Raw genomic sequence first — 18,419 nt, 5'->3', positions numbered from 1 at the left:
ATTGACAAAGTTTTCCGGAGGCAGGCTGAAACTGACCACCCTCCTCCTTTTCCCTTTCCTTCTGCGGCAAGAACTCCTTTACAGCCATATTGCGCTTCGTTGCAAAAGGGGAGAGAAGCATACGTCATTTTTTTGCTGACCAATTGGTTGATAGGGGGAGGTTTTCGAGGCAGAGCTTGGAAAAAGCGAAAAAAATGTAGGGGTCTTACCGCTGTGTGTGCGGGTGCAAAAAAGCATTTTTTTAATTGGGAAAGAGTGAACTAAAAGGCAAAGTGAGGACTATCAGATGACAAACTGAATATGGAAACCGTGGATTATCCCGCTCCGTATGGATAATCCCATAGTCTTCACTATGGTGAGATTGTAATGCATTCCTATTTAAATTAGAATAATTATTTGTAAATTTGCACCTATCTATATAGCAAATGCTAGTTTTATGGAAGCCTGTGTCTTCTTTTTTCCTCTTTTTTGGTGATGCATTTCCTTCTTGGGAGCAATGTGCAAGTGGCCAAATAGAGGACTGACAGCCCCTCAAATAGAGGACCCATCACCACCTATCTTGGGGTTTGTGCTTTTTGTTGGGAAATGGTGAGCAGAGCGAGTTAACCTATGCACACTTCCCATTCACCACAGTCCTTGCTCCCAGCTGCTTTTTGATAAGAAAGAGGAATGAAAGATCCTGGTCACATTTTTAAGCAGCTTGCCTTGGAGACCTTCCAGTTCTCTTTCCAAGATCATCATTCGCACACAGCAAATAAATAAAGCAGGAGGTGAGGCTTCAGATGATTAAATTAGTAGTGGTGCATGTGATGGCATGAACCCACAGAACTGTTCTTCCAACACTGGTATTGCTGCTGCTTATCTAGAAAGACCTGGGGAGGGGTGGGGTGGCGGTGAGGTTGGAATCACAGAGGTGCATCCAGGACTCCTTCCAGTGTGCCCATGTAGCCCTGACCTTGTTGCCATCCAATCCCAGTCCCAGTAAGCAGCAGCAATGCAGGTGTAAGGAGGGCAGCTCCATGTCTCTGTCTTGCCACTTGTGCCACTACTGAATGGAAGAGAAAGCAATTATTGATCCTCGAACCTGTCCTTCTAACAAAACCTCAATTGCACCTTTTTTCTTTTCTTTTTTAACTTTCTTCTGTGGCTGTTTGTAGCCACAGTCATCCATTGTGCACCCATTGTAGAGATGCCCTACCTTTTGGCACTGTGCTTCAGTCTTGTAGCACAGCACCAGAAACTAGACAAGCATCCACATCGTAGGCAACTGACAGTGCTTGCTTTCACCAGAAGAGAGTGAGATTGCCCTGTTCCCTAGGCCAGGGGTAGCCATAAAGTAGATATGGCTCTGCTTGGAGATCTCTGGCTGATTGGAAGCACATCAGCAAGTAGATCTCTGGAAGATTTGAAGCATATTACTGACTCCCAAATTGTGGCACCAACAAATAGTATCTAACAGTGGCAACAACCAAATGTCCCCCCCCCAAAAAAAATTATACAGCCGAAATGAAGAAAGTTGGGTCTGTGAGGAGGGAAGGACAGTTCTCGTACCCATAACTAGGGATAGAAAGATCTGTCTGTTTCAGTTCTCTCAGCTTCTCATTTTTCCAATGTTAAATTCAGTTCTCTACATTTCTGCAGCAATCTGCAATTTTTTAAAAAAAAAATCCTCATGAAAATTCTCCACCTTTTTAGTGCAGATTTCTCCAAATAAACACATTTTTGTAGGCAGTTTTGACAAAGGTACACATTTTTGCAAGCCATTTCTCATCATTTCATGCCTTTTTGCATGTTATTTTCACTCATATTATTTATTTATTTATTTATTGCACTTATATACCACCCCATAGCCGAAGCTCTCTGGGCGGTTTACAGCAATCAAAAACATTAAAACAAATATACAATTTAAAACACATATTTTTAAAACAATTTAAAACACAATTTTAAAATTTAAAAACAATTTTAAAATTTAAAACAATATAAAAACAATTTAAAACACATGCTAAAATGCCTGGGAGAAGAGGAAAGTCTTGACCTGGCGCCGAAAAGATAACAGTGTTGGCGCCAGGCGCACCTCATCAGCAAGATCATTCCATAATTTGGGGGCCACCACTGAGAAGGCCCTCTCCCTTGTTGCCACCCTCCAAGCTTCCCTTGGAGTAGGCATCCGGAGGAGGGCCTTAGATGTTGAGCGTAGTGTACGGGTGGGTTCGTATCGGGAGAGGTGTTCCATCAGGTATTGTGGTCCCAAGCCGTGTAAGGTTATATAGGTCAAAACCAGCACCTTGAATTGAGCTCGGAAACATACAGGCAGCCAATGCAAGTGGGCCAGAATCGGTTTTATATGTTCGAACTGTCTGGTCCCTGTTACCAATCTGGCCGCTGCATTTTACACGGCCTCAGATGGTTCTACCATGTCCCTGAGACCAGAGTGTAATAGCCCCCGGACAATTCTGAAGAGCTCCGTTGGGTGGCAAATTGATGATTTGATAGTGGCAGCAAAATATTGGTTTTTTGCTGCCCTCACTGCCCCTAAATACAGCTTACCATAGGCACTTACCAGTGTATAATTGCATCCACTAGGAGTTCGTCTCCATCTGCACTCAAGCCGTCTCCTATATTGTTTCATCGCTCTCAGCTCTGGGGTATACCATGGAGCCATATGAGCTCTACACAGGAGAGGGTACTCAGGAGCAATCATGTCAACCGCCCGGGTCATTTCTGTATTCCACAGTTCAACTAGGGTTTTGACAGGAGCGCCAGCCCTAACAGCCGGAAAACTCCCCAGAGCCCTTTGGAAACCATCCGGATCCATTAGTCTCTGGGGGCGGACCAACTTAATAGGTCCCCCACCCTTGCAGAGGGGAAAAGCCGATGTAAGTCTAAACTTCAGCAAGCAGTGATCTGTCCATGACAGAGGGACTGATGTAAGGCTCCCCACATTCAGATCACCAACTCCATGTCCAGTTGCAAAAACCAAATCTAGAGTATGCCCTACTACATGTGTATTCATTTTAATGCACATTTCCCCCTATTATATGCATTTTTGTAAATGTTGTTTAGTCGGCGAATTGCATCCCAAATGCATCTAATAAATGCAAATTTTGAAGGATGGCTGTGTTTTGGTTCTCATATTGTTTCAGAAATTGCGAATTTGATAGATTCTGCTTGAAATGCGAACTGAATCAAAATTCTCACCCATCTCTACCATAACAAATCCTATTCGGTTCTGGTACTTGGAACAAGTTCCTGGGCTCAGAATTTTTTATACTAAAGACTCTGGTTAGTGGATCTTAGGGGTCCGTCAAACAACCAAGTACATTCCACAAGCCTGCTCACCCCTGACTGGGGCAATGAGGATGCAAAGATTCTCTCTCTCTCTCCCCTTCCCCATGCTGGGATATAGCCTTGCTTAGGCAGCCCAGAAATGTGTTTCTTTCCTCTTGTGTCTGTGCAGTGGGTAACCTTCACTTGGCTTCATTCTTCCCACCCCAAAGTATCAGCAAATCCAAACTGCAGTAGCCAGTCTCACTGAAAGCTGACTTGACTAAAGCCTAAAAGTGATAGTACCTCAAAGGAGATGCATCAGTGTGGCTGGATATTGCTATCCCTGATTGCAAAATAATTTGACAAGGTCCTAACAGGACAGCCACCACCTGTTCAGAGAGGGAGTTGTCTCTGAAAATTTTTATTATTCTTATATACTTCTTTCAGTGTTGGATTTTAAATGTTTGACAAGTTGTTCTGTATTTTAATATTTTTGTAAGTCACTTTGAGATGTTTTGTAAAAAGCGTTTAACAAATATGTTAACAAATTAATAATATTTTTTAAAAAAACTGTCCAATGTTCTTCTGGAGTTATCTCTTCATCTGAATTTCTTCCTGGATTATGAGGGTACATAATTATAATCAACACAGTTTTCTGTTTACTTTTTTTTTAGTTTTCATGCAGGTTCCCAATACACAGGAGCACATGTTACATTAGTTAAAATACCGCAGGCACTTTTCTAAAACCTATGTTCACTTGCACTTGTGCCTATCAGTAACACGTAAGGGGTGAAAGAGATGTGAACAGAAAATGTCAGCAAACTGTATTTCCAAAATCTGAAATTAATTTGAGGGCTTTTTTTCACCTTCAGCCAGAGCGGAACCAAAGTAGACTGAAGGATATATCCATGCCATGCAACAAAAATTAGTTTGGGTAATGTTAGAATTAGGGGCAAAAGAATTAGGTTACTTTGACTATTTCAATTTAGGTTGAAAATGTGATCAATAAATATAAAATCAGAGGTTTTGTTTGTCTAAGTCAGGGATGTGAAGCCTTTTTCAGACAGAGGGCCACATTCCTTTCCAGGCAACCTTCCAGGGCCCACATGGCAATGGTGGGTGGGGCCAGAAGCAAAAGTTGGTGGAGCAACGTATGTAAATTTTACCTTCTGTACAGTAAGCTAGTTTCCATACACACTGCCACACTCCTCTCTTTCCTCCATCCAGTCCAGCAAGACAGTTATCAGAGTTCAAGGACACATTCTAGCCAGGTAAAAACACTCAAGGAAGATGTGAAGTAGAGTTTGCGAGGGATATTATCTGGGGAGACTGGATATGCCTAAAGAGGGGGTATAGTCTGGGAAGAATCCCAATGGTCGGATAGAGACGCCCAAAGGGCTGCATTTCGTTCCCAAGCTTGAGGTTCCTCATTCCTTCTCTAAGTCAATAGAACAAGGGTTGCATTCACAGAATGACCATGGACTGACGTCTTCTGTAAGTGTAAATCTCTCTCCAGGAAAGGAAGCCCCTTGCATTCATAGAGAAAAAAAACACTGAATAAAAAGTCAATGTTCCTGCAATACCCTTTATGTTGTATCTAATAGTCAATCTTCATGTGTGGAAAAACAGCATGAATGGCATCTATGAAATATGTTTATCTGTATGAACTAGTTGGTTCAACATCACTTTTAAGAGCATTGGAGCTTTTTTCCTTAAATTTTAATTTTAGCCTTAAAAATTGAATGTATTAACTTTATTATTTTCCTCTGTACCTTTACATTCTTTAGAAACATAGTGTTGTATGTCTTAAAAAGAGATGTTCGTGTCAAAAAAAGATGACCTGCTGTTTGGCAAGGGAGGAGAGAAGAAATCATTAAAAGAGATTTCTCAATAATCAAGGACATCTGTGATCCTGTATGGCTTGCAAAAGCACAAAAGCCTACTGCTCCCCTGCCAAAGTAAAATGTCTGTGATCCCTCACCCCAAAGGGAAAGAAAAGGAGAGAAGGAGAAAATTATGTGACAGGAGATCAGCTGCTCTCTGCTTCTTTTTTAAAAAGCTGAGGTTGTTGCTATTTAACATATAACCCTCTGACCTTACTGCGGTGGCTGCTTTGAAACACCAAGCTATTTAATTATGCAAATTACAAACAGAGAAAAACATCAGAAGAATCTGCCTGGAAATTACCTTGTTTGACTGGAAATTAGTTGGCTCATCTGAACTTAGAGGACGTTGCTTTTCAGTGCAGAATACTGGCTTGGTGTGTTGGTCCATTTGCATTATCTTACATCTCTGTGGGACACTGGAAAATGTTAAGAATTAACGGGTGAAGTAATATCTCATCTATCATCCTTATGCCTAATTATTTTTAAAGATGTGTCCTGTAGTGGACACTAATGACTGGAATTCTCCTCAAATCCTAGCACATACAGAGCAAACAAACAATGCACATCCATTTCATACATCGGCGAAGCCAGCAGTTTTATTAAACCAGTGTAACTGTCAACAGTCTAAGGAATTTACCAGTAAGATTTTTTCTGTCCATTCTCTGAAGTGGCCTCAAATAAGCTAATTCTTTTGAATCTGACAAAAGTGGACTTCTGGAAACCTTGCGCCACAATGCATTTGTTAGCCTTTAAAGCCTCTCTGTTGGTTCTGCTGGTCCTTTTGGTGGCTGGATGGAGGATTTAGTAGGATAATCCTGTGTATCAGTTGGCAATCAAGGATGATACTCTTCTGTATTAAAGCACAAGTAGTTTGGAACAACAAAAGTATATGCATTAGTACAACTACAGCAGAAGCAATTTCTTGCCCTACTTCATTCTCTAGGAAAGCTATTCCCACACTGATTTTCATTTAGGCAACTTGTTTCAAGTGCTTTCTTTGTATGGAAAATGGTGGTGCATTTATTTATTATATTATTACATTTATATCCCACCCTTCCTCCCAGAAAGTGCCCTGTCTAAGAGCCTGTTGCAAAATGGTGCATAGCACTCATTATTCTAAATCAGGGGTGGAGAGCTAGTGGTCCACTGTTCAGATCCAGTCTGCCAGAGCTTTTGAAGTGCCCCTCACATATCCTCACAGATGGTCTGAATGAGTCCATAAAAGTGCTGTCTTCTGGAACCTCCATGTCAAGTGGTAATTGAAGGAGGAGATGGATGCAGTATTATGTGCACTGGAGGAGATTTAGAGCCCAGTCTCTTTCAGTGGTTGTAGTGCTCTGCCTCCCTACCTCTCTTCACCTCCCATTTGAACCGGCAGTTTCCAATGGCTTCAAGTGCCCCATACCATTCCCATTGCTAAGCATCACCTCCCAGTGATTTCCCCTCCCCTGGTGCCCAGCTGATTGGAAAATAGCTGAGCAATGGTAAAGATGGTAATGTCTGTGTGAGCTATGTGCATGCTTGTGTTGCTTTGTGTGTGTGTGTGTGTGTGTGTGTGTGTGTAAGAGAGTGTGTAGTAGGTACACCCATTTTGCTAGTACCCTTTCTGGTTCTGGCCCTGCCCTCCACAGCCATGCAGCCCCTGGAGAGTTGCCCAAGAGGGGATGTAGCACTGGGACCACTGGAGACTGGTGGCCCCGATATCAGTGGGTCAGTGAATCTGCTCTGAGTTTTGGTCCGAATTTTCAAGGAGCTGTCCAAAAGCACCTTGGACACCACCTTGAAAGTTCAGACTAAAGGCTGAAGAAGGTTCACTGCCCCACTGACATCAGGGCCACTAGTCTTCACTGACTGGGACCAAAAAAGTTTCCTCACCCCATTCCAAATGCAGAATTCAGGCAACTAAAGACTAACAGAATTGGGGTATACCTCTCATGGTTCACATAAAGGAACACTGGATTTATTGCAGGTTACTTCAGTAACTCATCCATATCCTCTGCATGTGACTCATCCATATCCTCTGCATGTGATCTCAACAATTGATTTCACAAAGCTAAGAAACAAACTGGGATTAGGTACCCTACTATGCTTCACAATGTGATATAAAGTGGAAGGGCATGGTTATCTTTATAGTACTCACTGTATATGGCAATTTCTTCCAGTGCTGACACAGTGATGGAATGGAAATCCACTGCTATCATCTCCCTATAAGTGTGAAACTAATGTATTAAAAATATTTCACCAAAATCAGGTTTACAGCAGTCACTATGTGTGTGGATGTTTGGCTTTTTTAAAACCTCTTGGCAGGTTGCACATAAATTGCTGTAATGGATATGATAAAGACCTCACTGCCCTGTCATTGCTCAATTTAAACCTTAGTGCAATTTGCAGCAAGGTTGATATTTAAAAGTAACTTACAAGTTTCTATTAATATATTCTAAACTTTAGGCACACTTAAATATTTATCCAGCATATTAAAATGCAGTTAAAGTAGCCTTGAAAATGAACTAAACAATCTAAGGATAGCGTCTGTGCTGTTAAATAGCAGTAGGCCATATGGCTGATAAAAAATAATCGGCCATATGGCTCAGGACATACTTTGACTTTTTTGTGTAAAAATACACTTGAAACTTCTTCCGTCTGTTGGTTGTTTTATTAAGTTGCTTCTCTGGATATATTAAAGTTCTGATCCTGTAACAAAACCTTGGGGTGCTAGTTTTCTGAATAAAGTATCCTGAATGTTTCTGTGCCATCGCTGGTTAATAGTCCTCATCAAATGGTGGGCAATTCATATTAGAGACTTAGGCTTAGATGTTAACATAAGGAATCTAATAGAAGAAGATTCCTATCCCCATCCCCCACTAATGCCCCCTGGAAAACCTTTCCAGATAGTCAAGTGCCTCTCCTGAACAATATGGGATGGCATATAATAGATTGCTGAGGGAGGGAAGAATTGCCATGATCAGGAAGACTTATTTCTAATTTAGGACAATTTTTCCTCTTTCAGAAGCCTCACACATCCCTTGCCACATTGTGTCCACCTTCAAGGACAAATGCATTGTGTTTATGGATGCAAGACCTTGATTTCTAGTTGATGTCCCACCCCTTCCTTTCCTAATCTCAGACCAGTGTTGCACATTCACAGAACATTTCATGTTTTATTTTTAATCACAGAGAATACTAAGGGTTGGAATTTTTTTCAATTCTGTCATGTATAATCAAGAAGAAAGAATGCAGGAAAAAAGAATTGTTAAGTCTTCATGTGCATTTTTTAAATTCTGCAGTGAAGCAAATACGAAGGCTGAATTCATGCAAAATATAATCAAGACATTGCCAGCAACTCCTATTCACAGGGCCGGTTCCAAAGGTCGGCCAGGTTGGGCACTGGCCCGAGGGCCCCGCAGCTCTAGGAGCCCCTGGGGGCCCCTGTGCTCCCCTTCCATGATCCCGCGGATCGCAAGACGAGCTTCTGAGCCGCCCGCCATCCCCCGCGCTTCACCTACCTTTCTCTGCTGTTCGTGCAGGGTTGCCATCAATAAAGTTGGCAGCCGAGGTGTCCGTAAGGGACTGAAGCCTCTGCCACCATCTTGGTTGATGGCAGCAATGCGCGCGCTGCATGTCATCAACCAAGATGGCAGCAAAGGCTTCAGTCCTTTACGGAAACCTCGGCCACCTTCTTTATTGATGGCAACCCTGTGCGAACAGCAGAGAAAGGTAGGTGAAGCGCTGGTGATGGCGGGGGATGGTGGGCAGTTCGGAAGCTTGTCTTGCAATCCGCGGGATCACGGAAAGGAAGCAGAGGGGCCCGGGGCAGGCTAATGCCCAAGGGCCCCAGCATTTCTGGAGCCAGCCCTGCCTATTCACATGGAATTTGCAAGATTTCCATCCAAGAAACACTAGAAGCAGAGAAATTGGGCCATCATCAGCATATTGCCGTTTCCTACCTCATAAAATAGCACCTGTATGAAGGGAACAGATTTGGGTTGCTTCTACATTAGTTCCCTTTAGCACTTCCTTCAATCATTAGGAAGGTTCTACACAAGCACTTAACATAGTATATTATTAATCAATGCCCTTCTTCTAAAATGTCTACTCTATTTTTTATTCAGTAAAGGTAGTTTCTAGTGTTAATTGAAAGCTTCCTTTATGGAGGTTCATTCCATTGATTGCTTACCTGCTCAGTGGGGTTAGGGGATTAATTGCCTTTTAATTGCTCCTAGTTTTTAGTAAGCTTTTGTTCCTTGGGTGTGTGCACACATCAAATTATTGGTTTGATTCCACTTTTTTCATTTTTTTCTTTACAGCAAAACAAAAGGGCCATTTAAAATCCTCCCACCTGCCCTCCTGGCAATAAAAGGTGACTAAATAAGGAGCAGTTAAAGGGAAATATCACTGATCTCCTAGCCAAGCTGAGCAGGGAAGTGGGCTAAATCTGTCAACAGGAAGCTTTCCATTTAAAGGAGCAATTATCCCCCAACTTTTGCCTGTCCACACTAGAGAGGCTGGTACTGTGTTTTTAAGCAAAAGAACTGCCAGAGATCAGAGCACACTAGAGGACAAAACTAGAAATACTGGTATGTGATGATTTGACAATGATATCATGTGGATTCCCCATATTTTTTATTATTTTTTAATCATATTTGTCACTTTTCTCACAACTTAGGTCTCAAATATCTGAAAGATCGCCTCCTTCTCTACAGACCCTCTCGGGTGTTGAGATCAGCAGAGGGGGGCCTTTTGGTAGTTCTGCCATCATCAGAAGTTCGGGGGGAGTGACCCTGGAGAGGGCATTCTCTGTGGCAGCCCCTAAGCTGTGGAACTCTCTCCCCACTGAAGTGCACCTGGCAACTTCATTGTACAACTTTCAGCAAATGCTAAAGATGCACCTCTTTACCTTGGCCTTCAGTACCTTAGATATATATATTTTTAGGACCTACCCTTTTTTCTGTGATGTTTGGGTTGTTTTTAACAGTTTTTAAGTATATATATTTTTAATGGTTGTAACCCGCCCTGGGACCTTTGGGTGAAAGGTGGATAATAATAATAATAATAATAATGACCCAAAGTGACTTATATTAAACCAGTTAAACACAATCAATAAAACCTAAAAACACATATTTAAAAGAAGCCACCAAAAGCTAAGACTCCACACATTAAAGGCTTACAGCCTGGGTAAAGAGAAAAGTCTTTGCCTGGCACCTAAAAATAAAGATGGTGCCAGGTGTGCCTCCCTGGGAAGAGCATTCCACTGAAAAGGCCCATTCTTGTGCTTCTACCCTCTGAACATCCCATGGAAGGGCACACAAAGTAGGGCCTCTGATGGTGATTGCACAGTCTGCGTGGGCTCATATGGGGAAAGACAGTCCTTGAGGTATTTGGGTCCTGAGCTGCATAAGGCTTTATAGGTCAAACCAGCACTTTGAATTGAGCCTGGAAACTAACTGATAGCCAGCGCAGTCATGCTAGAATTGGTGTTACATGTTCAGACTCAGTCTTCCCCAGTCAACAATCTGGCCACTGAATTCTGCACCAGCTGCAGTTTTTGAACTGCCTTTGAGGCAGCCCTGCATATAATGCATTGCAGTAGCATAACCTAGAGGTAACCAGAATGTAGACAACAGAATTTCACTTACTTAAAAAGTATGTGAATAAATGATGTCATCTCCATAGCAAATTTATTATTTATTATTTATTTATTGGATTTCTTAGTCGCCCATCTGGCTGGATATCCAGCCACTCTGAGCGATGTACAAGAGCAAAACATACAAAAACATCAGCACATCAAGAAACAAACAGTAAAATCGAACCTAACTCTGTTCTTATCCAGAGTCTTCTTACTCTTGCCCAACAACGACAGAGTAGAGCCAGTGGTAGTGTTGGTAAAGGGCGGCAGCGATGTATAGGCTGGGGGCTGGTATAGATAGCAGTGTGAAGTTCTTGCATGATGGCAAGAGCAAAGACACAAGCCGGGCAGTGAGGGGCAACCCCATCCAGGTGTTTGCATGCCGCTGCGAGGCCCAACTCTTCCGCAGAGCCATGCAGTGGGCCATCACCTCCGCCCAGCACGGCGTAGGTGGAGGAAGGGCTCGGCCCTCTTCTCAGCCATGAGCTTGGGCCGACACCCACTCCCAGGCCCAAGCCCAGTCCCGGTCACAAGCCCAGTGCTGACAACAGCAAAAAGGGATGGCACCGGGAGCTGGCTGGGCCAAGCCAGTGGCCTCGGCAAAGAAGGCCCAAGGCGACCGGAGGCAGTCCAGAAGAGCTGCCAGGCTTGGAACGGACGGCCGCAAGGCCTCCGCAACACCACATCCGCGAGAGGAAGCAGGAGACAGGACCGCCATGCCGACTGGACACTGGAGCCGCCGAGGCAGGAGGTACTCAGTCTAACTTGCTGGCAAAGCCGTTGACGGTACTCGGAGGTATTCGGTGGTACTCTGTGACTGTCTCCATGGCCAGCTCTTTACTCTTCACTCTCCCTCAGCCCCATCTCCAGCACTCCATACTGCAACATTTTGGAATGTGCAACATCAGAATGTAGAGCCCTTGCCTCTACCTGCCGCCTGCTTCACCTGTAGTTGCAGGGCCTATTAAACCGGGCAGCCTTTGCTCTCATTACTGTTGAGGCAGACAGTACTGTTTGACTAAGGCTGCAGTCCACTACACACTTCATTTCTTTCTGTACCCATTCCAAATGGAAAACTGCCATTCTCACACACACAATTTTCCAAGCATTGTTCTCGAACCCCACTCTGGTAGACAAATAGCAAAGGATTAATGTTAGGGATGTGCACACACTGCATGATTCATATTGTATCTGTGTGGTTTTAAACATTCCAATCTGTTTCTGAGTTACTCTGCTCTCTCTGCTTCAATCTGTACTTTGGGTTCAGAGCAACTCTGTGTGAAACAATGCTCTGTGTTTCCCATTTACTATAATGGAGAATCTAAACATGGCTATGACTTTTACTTTTGTGGCCAAAGTGGACAAAATTTACAGGCACATGAGTCCATCCAGAGTAGATTAAGCCAGTCAAATTGAAGATCAGTAGGTCTAGGGGCTTTTTGTGGGAAAAGCAAAAGTGATTCACTTTCCCCCCATAATCCTGGGGGGAGGAGAGCAGGGGTTTGTTGCTCACTCTTTCTTACCATATAAAAATTAAAAGGAGGCTGAGTAGTATATATTTGGGCTTGTACTTTTATATAACTTTGCAGCTTCATTTTGGAGTTTTATTTCTGTTTTCCAGTCGGACTGTGAGGCTATCCAAAATGTTGTCTGCAGAATTCTGAAGAGCTTTGGTGTTTTATTTTTTGGTTAAAGAAGAGCAACATAGCTTTAAAAAAACTTTAAATAAAATTTGTAACTTTTCCAAAAAAAATCTACTATTGTGCTTTTCAAAAAAAAAAATCCAAAACAATCCGGAGCTCTTCAGTGCTCCACAGGCACCATTTTGGACAGATTCACTTCTTGCGAAGTGCATGGATCTAGAGATTCAGCAAAACATAAAGCTATAAGTTGCAGAAAAAGGTAGAAACAATTGAGTGTGACAAAGCAGGTTATTGATATCATTCTGTTTGGAATGGAGGAAAGACCCCTGAATTACATTGATTTGCCTTGTTATTCTACGCCTCCCCTGAACTGATGCATATCCTTGGTTAATATGGAAGCAGCCATATTGTCAGTGCAGATGGTATGCTGATCAAATGTACAGTCCAAATTTGGCATGCCAGGTGTAAGTGCCTTAAAACAGTTCAGAGAAGACACCCTTTGAAGTCCAGACTGCAATATTAGTGAATGGATAGCCTGCTTAAGAAGGTTAGTCTGAACTGGAAACTACTGGGAGGTTCTATAAGCTTGGCTACACTTAGCCTAGTAAAAGAAGAGCAGGATAATAATTTTTAAACTCAGCATTTCAGTAAGGTAAACAACATTATTTTTGTCTGCCTTGTTTTGTGTGTGTATTGTGTGCAGCAACAGGTTTGAAAGGTATCGCTTAGTGTACATTTCCAAGAGGTTTGCTTGCTTCTTCTTTCAGTGTGTTATAACTGTCCATTCACATATCATGCCAGTAGTGGCTTTCTCACTTTCTTTCTGACAAAAGGAGAACTGCTATAAATACTTCCGCTGTTGTCTTAGTTGCATTAGCTGAGGAAAGATCATCATGCTCTGATTTAGTGTTTTCAAATAAGTGTGCCCTTTGGTGCAGCATTCTATTGAGAGACAGCACAGCCCAGGCAGGAGAGTTCAGCATGGCCACTAATAAAACACAAGTGCTGCTTTGTCAGGCCATGACCGATTACTTGAACAAGTGCCAGCTAAGAAACCAAACGTCAGAGCACAGCTCTTCAGACCCTCAAGACAAAGGACCAATTGACTTTCCTCATTAGCTGGTGTGCCAAACATGCAAACACAGTTTCCTCTCTCTTTGATGCTCAAACCATGCCAGCTTGTTAACATCTTGGGTGGCACTGTAGTTTGCGAACTTATAATGATTATTATGTGGGGCAATTATTTGGCCCTAATTGAAATTATAGGCAGCTCCTTAAATGCCCCCCCTCCCCCACAGCATCTTTCAGACACTTTATAAATTCTGATTTTACTCTTATTGACTTTGGCTAAATGACATGCAAAAAAACTCCTTCCCCATTCACTTAACCTTTAACATCTCAGCTTGAGAATGTGGCACGGGATGAAGGTTGTGCTAATGTAAGTGGCAGTTGCTGAATTGTTTTGGCAATTCAAACATAAATACTGAACTTTAACAGAAAAAAAAAGATTATTGTTTAAAGTTTCTCCTTTTTTTCAGTTTGGGCTTTCTATGCCAGCCTCTAACTGTGAATCGTAAGTAAAACATGGACTAGAATAATTGCAATATAGAAAATATTTCAGACAAGCCAAAAGGAATGCTATTGGAGTTCAGTTTGTTTTTGTTTATTTCTGCAGATTTCTTTTGTCTGCAGCTAATTTGATGAAGTGAAATCACAATTATGAAAATCCACTACTAACTATTTGCTTCCGGGCGAGATTCAAGGTGCTGGTTTTGACCTATAAAGCCTTACACGGCGTGGGACCTCAATACCTTGTGGAACGCCTCTCTTGCTACGAACCTACCCGTTCACTTCGTTCAGAATCTAAGGCCCTCCTCCGGGTACCAACCCATCGGGAAGCCCAGAGGGTGGTCACCAGATCTAGGGCCTTTTCTGTGGTGGCCCCTGAGTTGTGGAACAGCCTCCCCAAAGAGGTACGCCTGGCGCCTACACTCCTATCTTTTCGGCGCCAGGTAAAGACCTTTTTATGCTCCCAGGCATTTTAATCTTTTAATCTTCTTAACCTTTCTAATCTTTTAATCTGTATTTTCTTTAATTTGTGCTGTATTTCGTTTTTGTCGTGTTTTTTGTTGTTTGTTTGTATATGTTTTTGTGGTCTTTTATTATGATATATTGTATTTTACTTTGTTTGTTCACCGCCCTGAGAGCTACTTTTGCTAAGGGCGGTATATAAATCGAAATAATAAATAAATAAATAAATAAGGGAGTTTGATGGGATAATTGTACAACACAAAATTTCTTTTACGATGTTTCTTTGTCCCCCAAATCCACATAGATACAAAATGAGAAATCTTTATCTATTGTCATCCCCCGCCCCCTGCATAGAGTGCTTACATTTCCTGTTCAGCTCCTGGACTCACGAGCTCTGGGTGCAGTGGGCTTTGTGGCCATACAGGAGTAAAGCCTGGTATGGCTATAGCTGCATATGTGTGCAGACTAGGGATGGAAAGATCTATCAATTTCGGTTCCCTCTGTTTCTCACTTTTCTAATGTTAAATTCAGTTCTCTACATTTCTGCAGTAATCTGCTATTTTTTTTTTTTTAAAAAATCCTTATGAAAATTCTCCACCATTTTAGTGCGGATTCTCCAAATAAACACATTTTTATAGGCAATTTTAACAAAGGTACACATTTTTGCAAGCCATTTCTCATCACGTAATGCCTTTTTGCACATCATTTTCACTCATATATTCATTTTTATGCACACTGGGCTCCTGCTAGAAGGAAAGGCGCAGAGCTTGGAAGTAACTCATTATTTTTAACGAGTTACTTGTAATTAGTTACAATTTTAAATAATGAGTGGATAATTCCATTACATTTGGCAAGTAACGGAACGACTAGTAATTTCCCTACTTTTCAGCTGCAACCTTAACGTTTCCACGTTAGGTTGGACGTTACTTGGGGCGGGAACAAGGGGAAGTCAGCTCCTGGCTGTGATTGGTTAACACAAGACATGTGCCTCACACTGATTGGACCTCTGCGCAGACTGTCTCTTCCCTCGTGATCTGTGTTAGGATGCACGAGGGAAGAGGTGAATAGGCAGGGCCTGCTAGCGTCTGAGAGGAAAAAATGGACGCCGGAGGAAAAAGCCAGGGCAAGGACAACGGAGGAGAAGGCAGCAGCAGAATGGCAAAGAGCTGTGGAGGTGAGTGACGATGATTTTTGTGTGTGTGTGTGCCCCCCGCGGCCCCTTCCGCCCCCCAGAGCATTTTTGCCCCCCTGCCCCCCCGTGGCCCATTCTGCACCCCCCACTGCCCCTCCTTGCCAAGGTATGTATGGGAACAAGGGGGAGAGTTCAAAAAGGGGGGGAAGGAAGAGAAGTAGGCCAGAGCTTGGAAAAGTTACTTTTTTGAACTACAACTCCCATCAGCCCTAGGCAACATGGCCACTGGATTAGGCTGATGGGAGCTGTAGTTCAAAAAAGTAACTTTTCCAAGCTCTGGCCTACTTCTCTTCCTTTCCCCCCTTTTTGAACTCTCCCCCTTGTTCCCATGCCTACCTGTGTGCTGAATTTATCCAGACAGAGCACTCCTGCCTTTTAAAATGCTGGCTAGCTTTTTATTGTATATTTATTTGAACTCCATCTTTCTTTTTATTTGTATTTTTGTCCTGTTTAATCACAAGACTGAATTGTATGTGGGACAAAAACTGTCTTAGTAATAATAATAATAAAAATAAAAAATCATTAGGCGTATAATAAATGGCTTAAGGCTGATTTTTTTGTTCTTGGCAGAGATGAGGTGAGAAGTAGGGTCCTTGCAGCTCCTCCTCTCAGTCCCCCAGCTCTCAAACTCATGTTCTGTGAGAAAGAGAGAGATTCCCAGTCCCAGAGAGAGACAGACTGTTGACAATCTCTGCTAATATCTATACAAATGTACATAACATGCATCACCTGAACTCACATGATCTAGAGTTACCTTGGATCTTGCAAGATTTGCAAATGAGAAGCAATAGGGTTTTATATTAGTTCTGATTGTCTATTGGGCTATCATAGGTTATATGTTTTTTTCATCTTCTATGGCAAAAACTCCAACTTCAGTGGAATTGATGTGATGTGTTCTAATCATTTGAATTTGGCTAATGAATGCTTTATTCTTTCATCAGAACTTTAGCAGTAGTACTAAAATATTAATAAAAAAGAAAAGGGAAAGAAAAAATACTTTACATACATCATTCAGCTGTATTGCTAATTATAGATATAGATATAAAAGATAAACGGCATTTTGTCAAAAGTATTTTTGTCTACATTTTATACCTCATCCTTGGTTTTCCAAGCTTGGCATGGAATGCTTCTCATACAGAATTAATTTGAAATGCTGCATATTTATTATCATAATCATCATATTCAAAATAAAAAATATATGTACCGCCTTCAAGTTGATTCCAACTTATGGTGACCCTATGAATAGGGTTTTCATGAGGCTGAGAGGCAGTGACTGGCCCAAGGTCATCCAGTGAGCTTCATGGCTATGTGGGGATTTGAACCCTAGTCTCATTTGGTTCTCACAACAACCCTGTGAGATAGTAGGTTAGACTGGCCCAGGCAGGGTTATTCAGTGAGCAAAAATGATGCAAATAGGATCTCTTTTAATTGTGCTATCGACCTGCTTACTTCCACTCTGACTGGGGCATCTTGCAGCATGGGGAAGAGATGGGGGCACATCACAGCTGAAGTTCACCCATATAGGAGCATTATCTCTTGTTTATTACAGAGATGCCTGTTGCAGGTTTTGCTGCTGAGAGCAGCAGTCAGTTAGTGCGGCCACTTGAGTCACAGCTTGTTGATCCTGAGGAGGCAAAACTAGAAAGTGAGGTTCAGAAAGGAGGCCCTGTGCATGAGGAGGAGGAGGGCATGAAGCAGTGCCAGTTGCCCACAGCCACATCTGCAGAACAGCAAGTACCATGGTTTGGCTTTGAGAAAGCTTGTACATTTGTGAGCCAGAGTGGGGAAAATGTTGTTGTACAATGCAATTACTGCCTTCCAAGGATCAAAAATCTGAGATCAGCTGTTTCCTCCTCATCCAATGTGAAGCAACATTTTGAGGTAAGCCTTTGTCATGCTGGTCCTCAAAGAGTGTCCATTGTTTATTTATGTTTAAATTATGAAGTTCCTCTTCCATTTTTTCTTGGATTCATGCTTTGTTCTTCTTCCTCAGAGGGCACACCCTGAGAAGCTGAGAGCAATTGAAGAAGCAATAAAGGCAAGGAGACGTGGCCTTCCTGAACCAATGCATGACACCCCTCCTCCCAAAATGCTGAAGCAGCAGCAGACAACCCTTGAGAGGTGGGGATCTGGCAGGGAGCCTGTCACCCAGAGCAATCTCGACAGGAGAATCATTGATTTCATTGTAGAGGAGACATTACCACTTCAGACTGTGGACAAACCATCATTCATTAATCTGGTTTGCATTGGACTCCCCAAAGATCTCACCATCATATGTGCCAAGACTCTGAGAGACAGAATTGAGAAGAGAGCATGCCACATGAGAGAAACTCTTGCAAACCGAATGGGTGCTGTGGCATATATAGCAACCACTGCAGATTGTTGGACCAATGGCAAGAAGAGTTACTTTGGGGTAACAGCCCACTGGATCAACCCAACTACCCTGAAACGTGAGGTCGGGGCCTTGGCTTGTAAGCGTCTGAAGGGGCGCCATACATACAATGTCCTTTCAAAAGCACTGCATGATGTACATGTGCAGTACAGGATCCACAACAAAGTTATGTGCACTACTACAGACAATGGCTCCAACTTTGTGAAAGCATTCAGAGTTTTCATGGCCAAAGAACCAGTGGAAGTTGCAGGCACCAGTGACGATGATGGTGATAACCAGGAGGAGGAGGAGGCTGAGGTGGAGTTTGTGCCTATCTGTGAGATCCTGAACACAGGACCTGAGGCAGACGAAGAAGCTGCAGACTCAGGAGAGGATTTTGTTTTAC

Source organism: Rhineura floridana, chromosome 1, assembly GCF_030035675.1.
Source record: "Rhineura floridana isolate rRhiFlo1 chromosome 1, rRhiFlo1.hap2, whole genome shotgun sequence".
NCBI lineage: Eukaryota > Metazoa > Chordata > Lepidosauria > Squamata > Rhineuridae > Rhineura > Rhineura floridana.
Note: the sequence above shows the minus strand (reverse complement) of the source record.